At 36.4% G+C, this 19615-nt stretch overlaps 1 long non-coding RNA gene across 1 annotated transcript in view; it reads left to right on the forward strand.

The window, feature by feature from the left end:
* Window positions 1-19615, forward strand: part of LOC141942220 (uncharacterized) — a 257563-nt gene that overhangs the window by 59355 nt on the left and 178593 nt on the right. Inside the window, exon 2 of the long non-coding RNA XR_012628568.1 lies at window positions 5845-5920. This is a non-coding gene — a long non-coding RNA (uncharacterized LOC141942220). The remainder of the gene's footprint in view (window positions 1-5844; window positions 5921-19615) is intronic.

Genomic DNA, 19615 nt, shown 5'->3' on the forward strand with positions numbered 1-19615 from the left:
AATGAGCTACAAGACTGGGATATTTCACCCTTCTCCTCAGTACGGTATCATTGAAGCTGTTCTGGTTGTCACAATCTATAAATTAATGTAGAACTGGCAGAGAAGCCTGAAAGCATTTTCTTTCATTCCGATATCTGTTGTTTGTTTTTCATGGTGAGCTGAAAACACTGTTGTGCTCTTCCTTTCTCTGTGGGTCTCTTCCTTCTCATGTTTGGCATGTACTCAGTATCCTGAGAAGTAACATGGGGCTGGGTCTTGGTGATGAGGGCAAGTGGTTCATTGCTAAGGAGGCTGTATACTGTTTGGCAGAAAAATCCTGAACTGATCAGCATTGACTGTAGTTCATGCTGTCTTCTGACATTTTCAGTAACTTTTATTTGGTTGAGACCTCTGTGCTGTATTTGTGAGTTGAATTGATTTAAGCTTTTAATAGTAGTTAACTATGTTCCATGGGTAGTGATGGATGAATGGTTGTTTTATGTTACTGTATATCCTGGGAAATGTCCTTTTTGGAATATAAGCCTACCTTTCTTAGTAAAACCTATTTAGAGGATGAGACTTTTTTTTAAAAGCCCATATAGACTACTTCTTTAGTATTTTGCTTTTAATGAGCATCTTCCTGAAAGTGCTAGTAATGACTGTTGTTCCAAACAAACAAACAAAAATTGCAAGGAAACCTCTTCTATCAGTTTAAGTTGAGCGTATGACAGGAATTCAAAGTGTCTCTGTATTTATCCCACGCACCTAGTGATCATATTTTTTTTTGATCTGGAAGTCCCTGAAGAGTCATAGTCATATCCATGAAACACTATAGATGGCCTTCTAAGCTAATTTATCTGAATTTTCCACCTTCTAAATGTAAGTTTAAATGTAGATTTAAGAATCTGAAAATTTCTCAGACTGTTCCCACCTGCCTCCGCCCATAGGTTCATAAAGTGATTTCTGATGGATTATATAATCACAGGGAGTAAGGAGAGTCGTGGAACTGAAAGAATATAATCAAAATATATAACAGAACATATACTGCAATAACTTAGAACTTTCTTATAATGTGACAAAGAACACCTCTGTAATGGTGTCATATGTTAGCCTGAAGGATCCCTATAGGGGAAGTTCTTGGAAACTCAACAGCTGATATACCTAGGATCAAGGCTAATAAATAACACACTGTGGGGAACTTCTCTTTAATGGATGCTGGATTAATTATATAGGTATTTTATGAAAGCCGTTTTCTTCTCCAAAGTATTTCCATTCTGAATGTAGCCAGTTGGACAAACAATGATCATAAGTCATGTTGTTCTAGTTTGCTCTTTAACTGGTTTTATTAGGGCCTGCAAGAACTGTATACACTTACCAAAACTAAACTTACATACTATTTAATGTCTTATTAATTTCAGCTATCTTATACTGTGTTCTTCACAATACTTCAGGTAAACTAAAAACAAAACTAAACTTCAAACTAAAGAAGAAATGCTCTGAAACTCTGTTCCAAGGCATATTCTTTCCTCCCCTACCCACCTTTCCAAGACCAACTTCAGCACACCCTAAGCCTTAACCTATAGTAGGTCTTAGATTAATTTGGATTTCATGAGTAAATAGCTTGAACAAAACTCATCATAAACAGGACAATCCTGTGCTCTGTGATAATTTTTGTAGTGTGTTCTTTTTTCCTTTGCACTGGCATGCATTTTCTAGAGAGTAATGATCTACTTTTTAGTATAAAAAATAAATTATTTTATTTAGGTGTCTGAAAATAGACTCGTGCTTTGAAGCCACTTATGTGCTTTTGAAAATCTTGACCTTCAGAGCCTAGAATTAGATATCTGATTTGGAAACTGTTGACTCTGTAACAATCAGTATGAAATAGAATACATTTTGACAGGAGATCATTAACTATACCAACGTCATTTTGTTCTATCAGTTGATTCCAAATCCAATCTAGACTGCTAGCTGCAACTATCAGAAGTCAGCAGAACTTAAAGGCTGCTAGAGGGGAACAAGCTTAATGATTCTTGAGTGAACATGAACTGGCAGTTCTGTCATAGTTTGGGTTCCTGGGATGATGGTAGTACTGCCTAGATCATCTTATTATCCTCATCCTGAAAAATGCCTTGGCTAGACCAGGACAGAACCATATCCAAAGCTAAGTAACTGAACAACAGTTGAGTGCAAGAGTTGTTTTTTGTTACTGCTGTTCACATGTGCTCCATCAAGCTGATACCCTCTGATGGGAGAATATTTCTTTCTTATTTAGAGTTCTGAGAACTAAAACTAAATCCAAACCCAAAATGCAGGCTGGTTCTAGACTGGTAATCCAGATGTAGTAATGTAAATAGACAAATAATATCGTTATAGATATCTTTGTAGGTCTGCAGAGGATGAATCCTAGGGGTTCTTCCCTTCCATATTTACATAACTAATGGATCATTCTCTTTTGTTTTCAGTTTTTGGAAGTGTGATTAAATTTGCTTACAGCTGTTCTTAGATGGTACAAGTACACTAGTCAGAAGCTGCAGAAGTCTTGACATTGGTATTAAGTGCTTTTATCTTGATTACCTAAACCTAATTGAATTTTTTTGTTTTTAAAAAAAAAGGTTGTCAGCTTGCCTGATACATGACTTGTGGATCTAGTGATATCAGATAGCAGGGAGCTACTGAACTTGAACAAGATAGCAAGCTCCAGGTTTGATCCTTTCTGAGACTATTGGCTCTCATTGGCTTTCATACTATTTAAGACTCTTCCTCTCAGATATTTATGGAGCAGAGATGTTTTCTAAATAAGCTTATTAAATGTGCATTCACGTGCTGTGTTACTTGGCAGGTATTCTTTCAAGCATTTCATAATAACTACTTATCAAAAGCAATGAAGAACTTACTTCCTCATGCCCATGCATACAATTACAGATGAGTGTAAGGAGAAAATTGGTGGTTAGTTCCTTGTCACATGTCTGTCGTATGTTGCTGGAGTAGGGAAGGCAAAATCCTTGCTATCTTCCTCCCATATGCATGTGTGAAGCCCTAGTGGACTATTGAAGTAATGATATTGATATGTTTTAAAGACAGATAGGGATCTTTTGGTTAATTTAATCTGATCTCATGCATAACAGAAATCAGGGGTCTTGTCCAGGAATCTCTGCATCAGGGAAATCTTACCAATTCACGTCTTCATTGGCATTTGACATTTTTCTTTTAATATCCATGTTCAGTTTGTCTTGTTCCTCTTACTGCAAAGTGTGTTCTCAGCAGTAAAATTTATTTTTTTTTAAATGATGCATTTCAACACAGGAAAAAACATTGCTTTTCTGTTCATGTGAAAATAATACTATTGTGTCCAAAAAAAGTGGCCAACACCACATGCTTTTGGAAGATGAAAGTTTCCTTGCACTTGTGGAATAAACACTTAGGAATTAAGTTGCTGTTGTAATTCTGGATTCCTTCATTATCTATATACATTTGATTAGTATTTTTAATCCTTTTAAGCTCTTGGCCTTAGTTATACCTTGTGAAAAAGATTTCCAAAAGCTAATTGCATTCATGTTGATAAGTACTTTCTTTTAATATTAATCTCTTTCAGTTTCTTTGGATGTACCCTTCTGGTGTTCTGAGGCTTTGAATTGGTTTATTTAGAGCAGTTTGCTACTTTGCCATTTTTCATGTGTCTTCTCCCATACATGAACAGCCACAGAGATCCTATCTCTTACAGAGTGGTTATTTTCCTGCCTGGTTAATTCTAATGGTTCTCAGCATTCATCAGGAATCTTTTTACTTTTGCTATGTTCAGATCGGGTTAGTTTATCCATCCTAAATGTTCCCAGGCAGTCACACCCATGACATGTCTTGAAGCTGTTTTTCCAAAATCGTGCTCAGCTCCATTCTTTGTTCTGAAATAAGTTTTCTGACTACTATAAGGCATTGCAGAAAAGTCACCATTCATTCCTGTGTAGTGATGAGTAGATACCAAGGTTATTTAAATGGAGTAAAATAATGAAATGCTTAAAATCAGTCTTGTCCGTGCATATGTTATTCTTTAATAACATCTTTTAAATGTATCATTCTCATTCTCTGTAGCATTTCCAAATACTGTTCTATAAGAATTAAAATACTTTCTCTCTCTGGCAACTTGTCACAGCAAAAACAAAGATAGTAAATTTTGCAGTACATTCTTAAATCATGTATGTATCTCTTTGTGAAGACAACACTACATTTGCAAGTAATCGAAATTAAGGAAAGGTATATATGTGATTTAATTTTTACAGTACTGGATGTTATATAATGTTACATCATATATATTAAAAATTACTTCTTTCTAAATTGAGATTTGTCATTCAGTGTCATAAGTGTGTTTGCTGCTGCTCTTCATTTTTTACAGGCAAAATTCTAGCATGTGAGTTACAAACTCTTTAAAAAGAAATTTTTTTTTTTTTTTCAACCTGCAGTCAGATTTGAACCATAGATGATTAGTTATATAGACAGTAAAGCTCTGTGTTTGCTAGGCTGCTTCTGTCATCTTTGTTTTGTGTATGTATGTCTTTAAGCCAGTATAGTTCTTAGATGATTTTTATTCCCTATCAAACTTGGGATCATTTTTAGTATTATTCAGAAATGCTTGGCATGTTGAAGTGCACAATTAACTAACCAGTCTAATGTGGAAAATTAGTCTGCCATTCTAGGCTCTGAGAACTACCATTATATTTTAGTATGTAAAGTCTACTAATTTTCATTCCTTTACAATTTTCTTTCCTCTTGATCATTTTCTACTTTTAGCAGGGTATTATTTTTCTGAAGACATTTACAATGAATGTTATTCACTGGTCATGGCAAACCTTCAATTAACAGACTTTGATGCAGCGTGTATCATTATCCCATTATCAAGTCATCCTTTTCTTCACTGTTTTTTCAAGTTATTTATTTATTGTTGAGAAATGTTCTACTCTCAATTAGTATTCTTTAAGGTGTCTTTTCAGTGTCTCCAGTTACACAATACCATCCTGCAGTGACTGTCATGTTTCAGAAGTATACAAAGTTCTGTTAAATAAAACCCTAAACATACTTAAACCGAGAAAACAACCCAAGCCAACATAAAAGAACCTCTCTAAAAACATCTCCCTTTTATTCTCTTTATAAAATTTTGATACAAAGTGATCACTTTAAGGTACAAAATCAATTGTGACAACACAATTAGGTTCTGACAGTGTTGTACAGATGTTATAAGAAAGATACTTGTTCTTATTTTAAAACACTAAGCACTTGCATTTACTATTAAAATACTTTTATGTAAAAAAGACAGCATTTTGTAGTCTGTTTTGCCATCTCTTCCAAGTAGGCAGCCCATCTTTCTTTGTAGACAAACTTCACCTTTAAAAGATTCTGAGAGTGGATATTTGCCCATACTGTGAAGTGAGTATTAAGAAGTTAGCTTGTCATGACTTAATCCGTCTGTTTTCAGCATTGCTGATTAGCAAGTTATGACATCAGTTTTCAGAAATTAGCTCAGTGCAATTGCGTTTTTTGACTCTCAGATGTCTTCCTCAGGATTTTCTTTTCATGTATCCTTGTGGTGTAACTGTTTGCTGAAATGGGTCTTACTCATATTTACCCCAGGGGTTTTTGTTGGTTTTTTTTCCTCCTCCCATGTAAAAATCATGGTGTCACTCAAAGTCCAAATAATCCATGATAGAAAATAATTTTGAAGGAGGAAGACGCTGGCAGAGACTACGGTAGTATTAATCCTTGCGCCCTAGGGATTTAGTAGTGTGTTTCTGTTTGGTCTTAATAATCTTATGGGGTGGATAATTCTTCTTTTATCGAAGTGATGTTATGCTTTTGCTCCTTGTGTTCCTGTAGGATGGATTCTTTTTCACTTGAGGAGTTGCTGCCAGTGAAAGCATCATTGGAGTTAAAAGGGGAGGAAGCGTGTGGGGTGAGTCCATAAACATGTTGAAAGTAACTGTGCATTATAATACTTTTTATTTGTTCAGAATATAATTTTAGCTGTTACATCTGAGTGCCAATTTTCAGGCTAAGTTTTGCTGTTGTTCCTTTCTGTCCTCCCAAGAAAAGCCAAATGGGAAACCAAAATACTTGACAAGACTTTTAAAGTGCTTGTTCACATAATAGTGCCTCCTCTCTCACTCTGATAGTTCACTTTTTCGTAATAGCCTGCTCTGTTAGTTACCAGAGGTTAAACAAAATAACAATGAAGAACCTGGCAAAGTGTCACTTAGGCTTAAAAATATCAACAATAGTTTCTTTTGAATTTTGCATCTACTTACGAAGACATAACTTGATGTAAATTGCAGAGCCCTGAAAGTTCCTCAAGTTTTATCGTGTAATTGATGAAAACTTGTTCAGCTTTAAAAAAGCAGGTTAAAAACAACAGCAATCTCCCTAAGTGGAAATTTCAATAAAAACCAGCAGAGACATCTTTACAAAATGAAGTACTTATATGTATTATTTTTATTGTGGGCTAATAGGCACTTTCTTCCTCACTAATTGGTCTCTCTCAATTAAAACAATTACAGAATCAAATATATGAATATTAATATAGCATTTAAATTGATATTTTATTATACATACACAAGTCAAGAAATTCATAGTTAATTTTTCCCACTACAACCTTATCTTCATCCCCCTGAGTGTATGCACTACAGTGAAGGACTTTATTTTACAATTACACCACATGAATACATAAATATATTTTTTTAAAAAAGTTGTCTTTAATTACAGAGCAACTCTGCTGGTTGCATTATCTTAAAAACAGAAATTGCAGGGGTACAAATAAGCCAAAAATTTAACTATTAAACACTTAGTAGAGTATGAATGTTTCTGTGTCAATTAGATGCTGAGTTTCCTTTGCCTGTTGTGATCAGTATCATATTGGAGAGAATAGTCCATCTTTGCTTGTGCTGAAAAGTATGCATGGTGACAGATATTTCTGTTCAGGAGTTCATGAACCAGTGGACTTCATGCAAAGTACGGAAGAGTTACATTGTGGTGATGTTTAGAAATCATGGTTATTACCATATGTGTATAATTAGAAGCTATTAATATTATCCTTGCAGGGCAAGTAAGTAGATTACATTGCTATTTCAACATACCAGTCGGTTAAGTGGGTTGGCTGAAGTTGTGAAGCTACATAAAATTCTCATGATTGGAAGCTGAGAATTCATTACTTCTAGTGATTGATTTGCATTGATGTACAATTTCTAAAATGACATTAAAAATAAAAATTGTGATGATAAATTACGGTAAGCCTTTGTAACTAGTGTGATGCTTTCTAAAATTTGGGAGAAATTCCCAGATGATCTCCAATTTTCATTGTTACTGACTTCATCAGGTTTGTCAGCTGTGTGATGTTACAGTGATGGGGATGTGCTGAAACTATTTTCCATTTCATCTGCTTAACTACTTTGAGTGTAGGTTACTGCAGCATTGGTAAGTGTTCATAGAGAAGTCAGTGGTGGAGCTGCCGTAGGTTTCACTAGTCTACAACTCTCCTATGAGAGGAATCAGTACTTGTGTGCTGCATCAGACAAATTTGAGGCAGCTCTGACCCTATCTAAACACTCAGGATCAGGCTGATCCATAGATGAGAAGTGATGTGTTTGTATCCTTAATACTCAGTAGTGCAGATCACTCTCCAGAATACTCCCAACTCTCTGTTCATCTGCTTGCTCTGGGACAGCTCTATACTGAACGTGGATTTACAATTTGGGAAAGTCTCACGAGGCTGATGAGCCAGACAAGAGCAGAGTAAGGAAAAAGCACAATGTCAGATTATATACCGTGTAACAGCAGAAGGCACTTCCCAGTTCTGAAATTAAAAGTCTAAATTCTGCTCAGTGAAGCACAGTAGGAATAACAATGAAGGCGGTATGTGGCCCACAATTAATTTTACATTATCTAGACCTAAAAACTCTGGGTATATTAGTCTTAAGAATAAAAGCTCTATATGCAACCTACAGTTTTATTTTTCTTTTTCCTTTTTACCCTTCTGCCCCTCCAAATACTCCCTTTTCCTTCAAACAAACAAACAGAAATCTGTAAGTGCAAACATCTGCAATGAGATCAAGCATAAGAAGTTTCAGCCCAAAGTGATATTTTCTGACATCATTGCAACAAGAATTGAAGTACCATCTCAGCCCTAACTTGAATGTTGCCGCAGCTGCAACACTGTAATTACCAGTTTTTAAGCTTACTTTTGTCTGGGGGAACAGTTTTGAAACTACTTTTGTCTGGTGGGACAGTTTTGAAACTACGACATGGTAGGCTTAAAACTTTTCCAAATGAGGCAGAGTATTCATGTCTCGCTTGCAGAGGACCACTTGCAGTTCTAGTAAGTCACTGACCAGATGAGAAAGTGTTGCTTTGCATCAGAAAATGTGTGTGTACTTTATATCTGTGTGTGCTAATTATGTATATGTGTGTGTATGTATGTCAGATATTTATATTTGACCATTTAAAATCACTAGCTTCTGTTATTTGATGGAGCACTGTTGAAACTCCATGCTTTCCAACTGAATACACTGAACTGTGACTGAAGTATAACCCTGACTTTAAAAATATTATTAAAAAGTTTTCATCTGTCAAATGACTTCATAGATGTTCAATTACATAGTAACACCTATCTCAGCATAGGCCCATTTCATGCACTTTAAAAAAAAAAAAATTTCTGTTCTTCTGAGTCCTACTTTAAATATTTTCCTTTAATTATAAGTGTATGATATCAGGTTAGAGCTAAGCTAAATTACTGCCTTTCCATTTGGAGATGTGCTACAGTGAAAATAGAACATTGTGGCAATATAAAATGTTGCCCCTGAGACCAAGTCTTATACAGTTTGGTGTGTCCATGCATCTCTAAATTTAAAATGAGTTAATTTAATGCATGCTTAGGGCTTAAGTCCTTGCCCTCTGGTCCCTACTGTAATGTGTGTCTGTGTGCAAAGGGGAATGAGGTTAGAAAGGGTAGAAAAAGAGCTTGCAAGAAGGCTCTTCTGAATGAGAGAGCTGAGGACTGAAGGATGCCTGCTGATGTAACTTTAGTTAGTCAAACTGCTGGGCTATAAAGTGGGCAGCGTGCACGTGCTCCATTCCTGCAAGATAATATCACATGCATACTTTCAGGACTGTACAGTACTGTCTTTACGAGCAGCAGAGAGGGAGGTGTAATTTATGTGAACTAAATAGGTATTTGACAATCTTGCATTGTTTCACTTCATTGACACCATTTATTTGTGAAACATGGGGTAATAAACTCTGTCCACTGTATTGAATGAGGACAGGAATGTACTCAGTCAAGAAGTGCTGTATTTTTGGAGTGAAAGTATACAAATGTTGGCAATCGGTAGTGCTCCTTACTAATTTTTAGGACAATGGAACTGTTTGGTTTCTTTTTATGTTTCTGTATTTTCTTTCTACAAAGAGAAGTGTCAAAATAGCGTTGAATGTCTTTATGTAATTGTCCCCCTGGACTATTTTATACAGAAAAGCTGCTGAATTATAAGGAAGTTCCTGTTTTAAATGCAAATCATTTGTCAACATTAAGGATTCAGTGTTTTCTGCAAGGCTGCTGTATGAAGGCCTCAGAGAGAGGGAATGCCACCAACCCAATCTTTTGGGTTTTGTGACTTAAGAGTTGAGCTGCTCACTCCTTTGTTTGTTTTTTGGGGGTTTTGTTTGGTTTTCTCTTTTTTGATCCCTGTGCTCCTGGTGGATGAAGGCTTGAATAGCTGATGTTATTGTAGGGAGCAGCCCTACAAAACCAATAAAACATGTTACATGTTAAGTCAGAAAATTCCCATATATCTGCAATGGATATTTTTAGAGTTATACATTTTTAAAAAATTGCATGGCTTTAAACATAAAATTTTGTGGTTAAAGAAAAATGTATTTTTTTTTAAAGAGGCAAGAAATATGAAATGTGCTGTGGTGTGCAGACCCCAGTCCCTTTATGAAGCTTTGACAGCACAAAGTTTTTCTGCGTTAGCAGCTGAGGATTCCTTGCATAGATCTGTGTGTGGGTTGGTTTTTTTTTTTTTTAAATGATGTGGTTGTGCTTGGAAAGATGAGACCCTGGCACTGTGGTTAGTAATCTCCAACAAATATTAAGATTCACCTACTCCCTGGCCTGATTAATATCTGGGGATGATGAAGTAGAAAATTTTCCCCCAGGCTGTCAAAATGGCCTGGTTAAGAGGCAAACATGAAGTAGACAGTGTGCCCACCTGCTTTCTGTCAAGGAATCTAATGTGGAGCATAGTTCGAAAGATGATACAGTTTCATATGTGTGAATAGAGGTGAAAAGTGCTGAAAACATACTGAGCTTCGTCACAGATACATGCTGTAAGTACACCAGTATGTTATCTAAGAAATGTTTTTCTTTCATATTAAAGGCAATAGCATGGTATCAGGTACCAGCTGCTGTGTTGTTGTATCCAGCCTTTGTCTTGCTATTTTGTTGCTAGGATGTTTCCATGAAAGAGTTTTAATTGCTTTTTATTGTTACTGTTACTAAGTGCCTTTTTTTGCTCCCCCCCCCCCCCCCCCCCCGTTTTTTTTTTTTTTAACTAGTCAAGGTGTTACTGCAACTAAGTGGTGCTTGCATTATTTTGTATTTAGGTAGTAGTAGTAGGCAGTTTAAAAAGATCCCTTTTAGCTGCTGACTGTGCTAAATTCACCTTTGCTTTTTTTTCTTTTCTGTGTTGATTCAGGAAGAGAGAGTTATCTTCTTTACTTTTTTTCCTCAAACCCACTGCTCCATTTCTTTTTTCTTTTTTCTTTTTTTTCAATTTTTATTTTTTATTTTATTCAAAGAGCTGTGTGAGATATTGAGTTGTCTGTAGGTGAACTCCCTGTGATACAGACATCAGCACTAGATGGATTAGATGACTGCAAATTAAATTCCACTGACTGCATATGCAGTATGCTATTACATTTATATAGCCAAAGCCTCTGTTTCAAAGACAGCAGACCTGAATCAATTAATGTCATCTGAGTTTGTCATTTAACATCTAAGCATTCTTTCTTTTTTTAACTTGAAACAATGCTATGTATCTTTTCTCCTCCTTCCCTTCTCAAAGCTGAGTTCTGCTGTTGCTTTACAAGCTGTAGAACCTGCTGTTCTTTATTACTCTGTTCTTGTGTCTTATGACTGTAAATAGCTATTACATTCTTGAAGAGCTAAGTGTTTTTTTAAATTTTTTTTTCCCTCCCCCTGTTGGTTAGTCTCTCCTGGGATCTGCATGTACTAATGAAATTATATACTGGGTTGTTTAGGCAACATAAAAACTGGTAGTAAATTATTAAGTTTTGTATGTGCCATTAATAATACATTTCTATTTTAAATGCAATATTTTCATAGTCATAGAAATTAGAATTGGAAAAATATGCCATTAAGTTCAATCTCATCCACTGCAAGATTGCCTTGGTATATTTAGAATGTGTATTTCCCAGTGCTTTGTTTTAACTAATCAAGTGATGAGGCTTTCAGCATTTATCTTGGGAAACTAATCCAGAGCACAGTGGGTCCCACTATTAAGACATTTTTATTCTGTGCCAAAATTTCTCTCCTCTCTCTCTTCCTTTTTTTCTTTAAAGTTTCCTTTAAGCATTATTCCCAGCATGCTCTCAAAATCCATAAACTGTATAGTGTTACACCTAATTTTTTGTTAATTGGGTTTTGGATTTGTTAGTAATAAGATAGTGGAAATATTGCCACACTTGAGGGATGGATGGATAAAGATTGCTCAGGAGTTTTCAGTGCAGCCTACTCATGTAGTATGTAACTTAGATTTACATGCTTTGCTAGCTTGACCCGAGTTCGCTTACATTTTTCTGTTTGTTTGGATTTTGTGGGGTTTTTTAAATACACTCTTTCTAAAATGGCTTTATTTTTATTTATTCTATAGAAACAAGCCCTTAATGAAGATTATTGCCAGGTTTCTGATTCCTACATTGGAATAGTTTTTATCCCCTAAATGTCTGTCATTTTTCACACCTATAGTATTCAATACATATGTGAATAGACCACTGTTACTTTTATATATTACCTAAATACTCAATTCTCCATTCAGATATAATTATCTCTACCTATCCTAAAAAAGGCTGTGTGAAGTAGTAGAAATTCTTCACGTATTTTGGAGGTGGGGGAAATGTGGGGGGAAAAAGGTCATTTAATTATGATCTATAAATAGCACTTACTGGAGATGTGTTGTTCATAGGCATAAAATGTAACCATGGGATACTCATTCAATAAACAACTGATTTTTGTCAGAATACTTTGGGTGTTCAAAGGGAGGGCTCTGCAATAAATATTTCTGATTGCTCTTCTGACTATTTTACAGTTGCAACAATCAGTGCATTCCTTCTGCAGCAGGACTCTTTCTAGGAGCAGATGCACCCGTTTTTGTTTGTTCTATTCCATTTTATTTAATTCCTGCTCATGGGATCCAGTGAAGATAATACCTCTAAAAGGATTTTGCTGCTGAGAAACCAAAGGTGGCATCTGTTCTGGATTAATATAACTTAATGTTTTCCATGCCTCAGAATATTCAGTGTATGAATTTACTGAAAGATGGACAAGCACTGTCCAAAGTAGGCATTTTCTTCTGTAGGTTGGTGCTATATTTCCTGCACAATCCTCTTTTCTGAACGTTGCAAAGCAGGCATGTAAAATTCAAAATGGTGATGTTATTACTCTACTGTTGAAAAGTCACTTGCGAAAGTCCACCACCAGTTAAGTTGTTATGTGGCAGAAAAGCATGTCAGGTAGTAGATGAAGAAGAATAGAAAAGAACTGCTCAGGGCATCTTTGACAGGCAGCTGTTTACCTGGGCTGAGGTTTGGCACTGGGCTTGCCCTTGTTTGAAAGGATTCTGAACTGTATAAAGCTGTTCCCATGGTGCTGGCAATAGGCTGGGACTATCTATATGCTTTGCAGGCACTACTTAGTCTCAAAAATGTATGCTGAAATCCTAGACCCACTTTGAAACTCCTGAAAAAAGTTTTGATTTAAAATATGAGGATAAAAGACTACCTTGTTAGTGCTAGAATTGTACTTACAAGATGAAAGAAACAATCTAATAATAAATTATAATATATAACTATTTTATTGAAAAAATGATTAAAACACTGATCATGAAGAAACATTCGAGTTTCTTTTGTTCCTCTCGTTTTTCTTGTCCTATCTCTTGCTCTTCTGCTTAAAATTCTTTATGCAACAATATAGACTTGATTACAGCAGAGTAGATTATGATTTTCTGTTTGAAAGGATATTTATGTTCATTATGCAGAGATCTTTGTGTGCTTCTGATTGTCTCCAGTGGTTAGGCATTTGAACCTCCTGGATAGCTGCTAGTATAATCCAGCTCTAATAAAAATGTAGTATATTCATATCTCAGGAAGGTTTAAGGCAGCTGTGAGCTATTCATACTCTCTCCTCAGGAGAGGTCTAAAATTCTGTTTTAAATAAAGTGCGGCCTTCCAGTTAACTTTCAAAAAAATAAATTCCCAACATCCGTACACCCTCTCCACCCACTCCCCCATGTTTAATTGACTCTGGACCAGTGACAGGACCATCCCTTCTTTAGTACAGTAATCCAGTTTCCCTTTTGTTAGGCAGATACTCAGAATGGGAGGGATTGTGATAGGAAGAGCCTGTGGGATATAGCCAGTCTCTTATTTGGTTCTATTCCAAATCTGGGGAGCTATGCTGGATGGCTTTTTTTTGTTTCCTGGTTACTGTTCTTTGTATACATTTTAATACACATATATAAATCTATTGACATAGCCATTTGTACCTTTTTATATAATTAAATTTAAAAAAGAGGGATGTCACAGATACATGGGGGTAGGGTTCTTGGGTGGCTGTTAAGTCCGGTGTTCAAATGCAACCTTCAGGTGAGGAAGTTCAGGAGTGATACACTGTTGGCATCTGGGAGCATTTAGCAAGGGAAGTATTGCTCTATATTTGTGTGCTTACGCTCTTTCCTAACATCTGACGCTGCTCGCTACTGGAGCTGAGATAGCAAACTTGGTGGACCCTTGTTTTGATCCTGTACATTCTTGCACAAGGAAACAGACATGTGAATAACCAAGCTGTAGGTAATTGTTAAGAGAGTGTTATTTTTTCCTTTCATGTGTCTTAAGGATAAGAAAACATGTTTTAGTTATTCAGGGAAAAGGTGGTATTACTGCTTGTGTTGGATGAATTAAGTCCTGATGATGATGGCACCAGATCTCTAGGCTGCTGTCTGGGGCTAGTGAAGCATATCCAAAGGCAGCTCTCGTCCCAGCACCCTCCCCCAAAATAAGGACTGCCCTTCCTGTAGTAACTGACGCCTGCAAGTGTGCATTCACTTCCTAGAGAAATACACAAGCTTAGAATTCAGATTAGGTCTTGAAGAAGTACACCTTTGTTAGGGAGATGCTATGCCTGAGTTAATAAATCCAGCTTGATGTATTTATAGCTGTGTACCACTTCGAGGACCAAGCTGACAACTTTGCATGGCACTGGACTGCACTGCATCACATAGGCCTAGTAACACGAGTGTTTACTGCTTCAGGGATCTCTGCACCTGTGAAGCATTCCCTTACTTTCCATTTCAGCGTTCAGCCTTTTTTTCCTCCGGGACTGACAACAGAAGTGCTCGCTGTGATCATCTTCTATTGTAAAAACTGATGTTGAGCTCAACAACTCATATTATGTATCCTCTTGAAACAGGCATCAGATAAAACTGACTCAGGGCTATCGTGGACATGATTTGGTATTGAAACCACAGCCTGTAAACAAAAGGCTCTCCAGCCATTAGCAATCCCTTGAGCTATTCAGTGTCTTATAAACTAAGCAAGATAATCTGACACATTTGAGGATTTCTCTTGCTTAGATGTCAGAATACTTGAAAATTCAAACTACAGACCTGTGAGGGAGGAAGATAAACCAGGGACTGAAGTGGGTTATGCATTTAGTTGTGTACATTGCAGGAGGGGTGAGGAAGGGGGATGGGTGAGGAGAGGAGACAGAGAACCATCAGCTCTTTAAAGAAGTACTGCTGTTGTCTTTGGCAGAGAGAGAGGGGAAAGAAGGGCATTGAAACAGTGATCACAGCAAATGGGGAAACAAGAAACATAGGAGTTGCAACAAAGAGAGTAGCAAAAGGTGTGATATTTTTGATAAGCAGTTTAATGCTGAGATTATTAAGTTCCGAAGGTTCTCTGATCATTGTTATAAATCCAACAAGGCCTAAAGGGGTGCAAGTACACTGTGGGGAAACTTCAGTAATGCCTCTGAAGCTGTGCACAAAGGGATACGAATCATTTTGCCAATACATATTTTTTCAGCCAAGAATCTGCAGCTTCCCACCTCGTATGTGCATTGGTTAGTACCTTGTGCAGAGATCTGTCTGGCACCTCTCTTGCTTTTTTTAGTCTACCTTTTCAAAGAGAATAGTGAAGTCTTTCAGAGCTGGTTACATAATTTTGCTTCAGGTAGAAAGAAGCAGAAGACCACTCTTGCCTGCAGGTACACAGAGCATGCTGGAAAGATCAGATTTGTAGTTTTTCTGCATAATCTAGAATCTAAGTAGAGCAAGGGTCAGGATTTTGACTGTGAACTACAAAATGAGGACTTGTACGCTGTTTCTCTCAGGCTTTATGTTCTATAGTCTTAGTCTCTGACTGATAAACCGGCTTATTTTGATAGCTTTTGTGTAGAGAAATGTGTTTATAAACTATATGTCTTGAAAAGTAGGAAATAAACACACACACATCTGAATCTATATTTTCTTCTAGACTAGCTAGAAATTCTGTAGGCGTGTGTGAGGTGTGTCTGTGTGTCCTGCATATGTCTCAGATAACTACTTAGTGGCTGAATGACACTAGTATGTCAGAAACCAACTTGTAAGGGGAACCCCACCATAGTAAGAACCATGCATAATATACACATTTCCTAAGTATTTGTAAAATAGCGTTTTAATGCCATTTTGCAGTCAAGAAATGGAAAGACAGATTAAATGATCTGCTTGGTATAAAGCGTTGTATCAAAAAAAGGAAGTTGCATACCATCATTTTTTGCAGACTTTACCTGTAAATCAGTGAAGAGAAAATGGGCTGTGTTAAGAAAGCATATTTAGATAACTCAAGCAGATCTTGAAGACTGAGTGAGAGGTGCTCGTCCCCCGTCTCCCACTGAAAACATGCTGATGTTTCTGTGATGTCCCCACCCCTCCTGCAGAAGACTGGCAGCATCAGCTTTAGGACCCAGGAGCACATCATGGGGTGAGCCAAAGAAACTCTACAGAAAACTAGATAGGTATCAGTAAGTGTTTCTCTACAAAGCTTTTAACTGAATTACTCTTGAGGTTTTTCTGTTTAGCAGTTGAGGTTGGTTCTGACTGTACATATTATGGTAACTGAACTAATAACAACTGCTTGTTTTATTTTGATTAGATTATTAAGACTTTATTTAGAGCAATAAATTATTTGTTCCATATGTAGTATGTTCTCTTTTGATTTTTTCAGTGTAAAAAAAAATGCTCCATTACTAGAAAGAAACATTATATTTAAACCACAGCTAAATCATAAGGGATTTTCCTTGGGTATAGAGTGCCCAGTATTTTGCCTTGTCTTAGAGGTGAATATGACACAAAAGGAGGAACAAGCCAAGCCAAAGCTGCTCATACTTTCATGCCGGTAATTAACATCAGTTTAATCTGAGGTCTGTGTGAACCTTGAAGTAAGGAGGTTCCTGAATTCATGGTCTGGAACTTGGCAGCAGCCAGAAGAGTAGTAGTGTCCTGCTTGTGAAGTCACATGGCAAGTAAAGGTGTATGTGCTTTGCTGAGAAGAATGATCATACTGGCTGAGATACAAGGTCTTCCTTACTCAATGTATTCTTTCTAGCAGTGGTCAGAAGGGATGATTAGGAAAGTCATAGAGAAAGAAGGCAAGCATGGAAGGATCTTTCCTGTAAAATAGTCTCAGCTTTCTATAATAATCAGTGTAGACATTTGAGTAATCTCTTTTATGCAAAACATTGTATTTAATAAAAGTTTTTTGTATTTATTCCATTACCTTATATAACTACTTTTTGAACTTTTAGAAGATTTTTCCAGTAAAAATAATGTGCCAGTGCTTCTGCAAGCAATTGTGGAGTATGAGGAAAAAATACTGGCTGTTTCCTAACTTAGATTCATTTCATCAACGGCCAGCTAGTTCTTGTGTTATGAGATTTGCTATACCCTCTGTAAATCTTTTAAACATTTTCAGATATTTTCTTCAGTCACTCTTTTGCTGGATCTGAAGCCTCCTCGGCTGTACATTGTTTGCAGTTCACAACCCATTTCTCATACTTCACTCTGAATTGAGTGTATGCAGACAGAAGGCTCTCTGAGATAATGGAGACAGCAATGGCAAGAAGTTCACTCTAATTAGGGTGTGACATTTAATTAGTCTACAAAGATATTTCTGTGTAGGTCAGAGAAAGAACAGCAACAAAGTGAAGTAAAATATTTCCAAGGGGGAGATACAGGTGACAGCAAGAAAAAATGTCTTCATTTTTTCTTATTTTGAGTGCTTTTAAGTTGAACTTTCTAATGAATTATAAATTTTTAAGTTTTGTTAATGTTGTTACACTTTATAATACTATGCTTTGCAGTGAAACTTTACAGTTACAGTCAGTTTTGCTTAGAAAATAAGTGAAAAAAAGACATTCGTGTTTACTGTTACTTTTTGTATTAAATGTGCTTAAATTATGGCACAATCCTGACTTTTTTCTGGTCAACATTAGTCCAGAAAAGTCAAGGAGTTCTTGAGCTTTGAGCTTCGATAACCGTAGGGATTCTAAATTAAAATTTACACAACAGCCCAATGACATAGGATCGAAAACCCAACCAAGCGTTCCTGCTGCGTTCGTATTGGATTTTAAGTTGTGTGTTAAGTTGACAGAATTTAAAAGATTTGCAGACACTATTTCAACTCATGCTGAAATAAGGATTTTTCCTTTGTGTTTCTGTGGTTTCTATGGTCTATATAGAACACAGAATTCTAGCACAAAAGAAGCGTTTTTACAGTGAAATGTCTGCTTATAACCGCGTTTTAAGATGTGGTTCTTGACTGGAAACCAAAATCCTCACATACTGTATTCATTCTTTTGACTAAAACTCCTGAGGCAGAGAGTGTAAATGGTGCAGCAGTGGCTTTTAGAAGTGTGAAAAAATATTCCATACTGTTGATGGGAATTTCCTCAGCAGCATGTCTAGTAGCACTATTAGATTTTTTGGGAATAATGACACTGCTTGGATAATGTCCTTTTGCTATCGCTGCTGCTTTGATTGTATAGCATTTTAGTGGTATAGAGCTTATCTGACTTTCCCTTTAGCTTTTTAGACATGTATGTGTGGGAATGCAGTCTGTGATTTATTTGTAACTGTTGCAGAGGAGCTAGGGGAGAAGAATTTGCTAACAAAGGCTGCTCTGGAGTGTTGGAGAGGTCAAGAGCTTTGTCAGTCAGTTCCTTCAGTCACAGTCAGGTGAATGCTCTTACAATAAAATTTGTTGTAACGTCAGGGAATTAATTGCATACAGGGTTACAGTTTTGTTGTTTTACTTAAAATTCAGATTGTAGATCATTCGTAGAAGCCTACTCATTGAATCATTATATGAACAATAATTCTAGTTATTTTTTGCTTCATCTTTAATCAGGAAATTATTTTGATGTGTAAACCATCTCACATAAAAATGTGCAGCTAAAGTATCAAAACAGCAAGGGCAGTAAATGACAAAATAAGACACACATGCCATCCCCTTTGTATGTGCTATATAATTGTCTTTTATTGTCCTAAATAGATTCTAGTTTACTTCACCATTTTTTCTTTAGACCATTTCCTTCTGGAAAATTTTAGAATTACTCCTGTCATGGTAAACAGGCTTCAGCTTTGGGTACAGATGGATGTGGTTTTCCTTTCATAAAGGGAAACAGTAGTTCACCTGAAGAAGGTTTTTAAGGTGTGAGTGTGAGTCTTAGCTAGGGCGAAGTTGTTGATTTCTGTAGTAGTGTGTATGGAGAGGTATGGACAGCACTGTGAAGCTTTTTGCACCTGCTCTCTCAAATTCTGGTTCATGTAGGAAAGAATGATGGAGAAGACCATGGTCTCTTACTACTCTAATGGTCAAAAATTATAACAAAATTCATAACCATCCTTTCTGTTGTGAAATGTTAATTTCAAAAAATGATAAAATCTTCTGTTCCAAAGGGATCTTACTTGTGTGACTGTTTTTTCTGCTTTTTTTTATGTCTAACATAAGCATGTATTTAATCTTTCAGTAGAGAAGTGTTTTAACATTTATAGCAGTAACAATCCATTGAAATTATGAAGCTGAGATAAAATTCAAATCTTCTAGAAGTGTTCTAAACTGAATAAAGTTTTGGGCAGAAGCTTTGGAAGCACAGCAAGTATTTGTAGACTGCGAATTGACCATGAGGAGAGCGTACTGTCTGTATATTGGGAGGCTGTAAACTCTGTTTAGTAGTGAGGATCCCTTACTGGCAAAAGTATTTATATGTAACTATCTTTTATGTTCCGTGATGGTAGAAAATCAAGGGTCTTTTGTGTGTGTGTGT

This window comes from Strix uralensis, chromosome 4 (assembly GCF_047716275.1).
Source record: "Strix uralensis isolate ZFMK-TIS-50842 chromosome 4, bStrUra1, whole genome shotgun sequence".
Classification (NCBI taxonomy): Eukaryota; Metazoa; Chordata; class Aves; order Strigiformes; family Strigidae; genus Strix; species Strix uralensis.